A 911-nucleotide genomic window follows, 5' to 3' on the forward strand; every position below is an offset into this window, starting at 1 on the left:
AATTAAACAGGGGGTTCCGCAGGGTGGTGTCCTCTCCCCACTACTGTTTAACTTCTACATCTCGAAACTCCCACAACCACCAGAGGGGGTTTCCATAACCTCGTACGCTGATGATTGTACGATATTGACGTCGGGCAATGGAATCGATGGCATCTGTTCGAAGGTAAACAACTACCTCTCCGACCTTTCTCGTTTCCTCACTCAACGGAACCTCCAACTTTCCCCTACCAAATCCACAGCGACCATATTCACGAACTGGACGAAGGAGTACAGACTGGAACTTTATATTGCAGTCGACGGCGTCAAAATTCCGACTATCAATAACCCTAAAATTTTATGTGTTACCCTCGACAGTATATGCTTCTTCTCTCCACACATGACCGCGATCATCGCCAAAGTACAGAGCCGCAACGAAATCCTCAAGTCGCTAGTAGGCAGCACATGGGGAAAAGACAAAAAAACGTTGTTAGCAACTCACAAGTCAATCGGCCGGCCGGTCCTCAACTATGCAGCACCCATATGGTCGCCTGGATGCAGTAGCACGCAGATGAGGAAACTACAGGACTGCCAGAATACAGCACTCCGGACCACGACGGGATGTCTCCTGATGTCTCCCATCGAACACCTACACAGTGAGACGCTTATGCTCCCAGTTAAGGAGCATAATGAACTCCTCTCCAAGCAGTTCACCCGCAGAAATCACCCTTGCAGTCATGTGCTTGGAGCGGTACCGCCTCCTAGGAGCATCAGGAGGTCATTCCTTGATCACGTCGACGACATCGAACAGTACGCCGACAGGCCCTCGGACGCTACAGACTTCCGACAGGCACTGACCGCCATTCACAGTGGAGCCATGGCGTACTTGGAGTCAAATCACCACCCATAGCAGACGAAGTGCTCGAGTTGCCGCG

The sequence above is a fragment of the Bactrocera latifrons genome, unplaced genomic scaffold (assembly GCF_001853355.1).
Source record: "Bactrocera latifrons isolate USDA-ARS-PBARC rearing strain unplaced genomic scaffold, ASM185335v1 scaffold_312, whole genome shotgun sequence".
NCBI lineage: Eukaryota > Metazoa > Arthropoda > Insecta > Diptera > Tephritidae > Bactrocera > Bactrocera latifrons.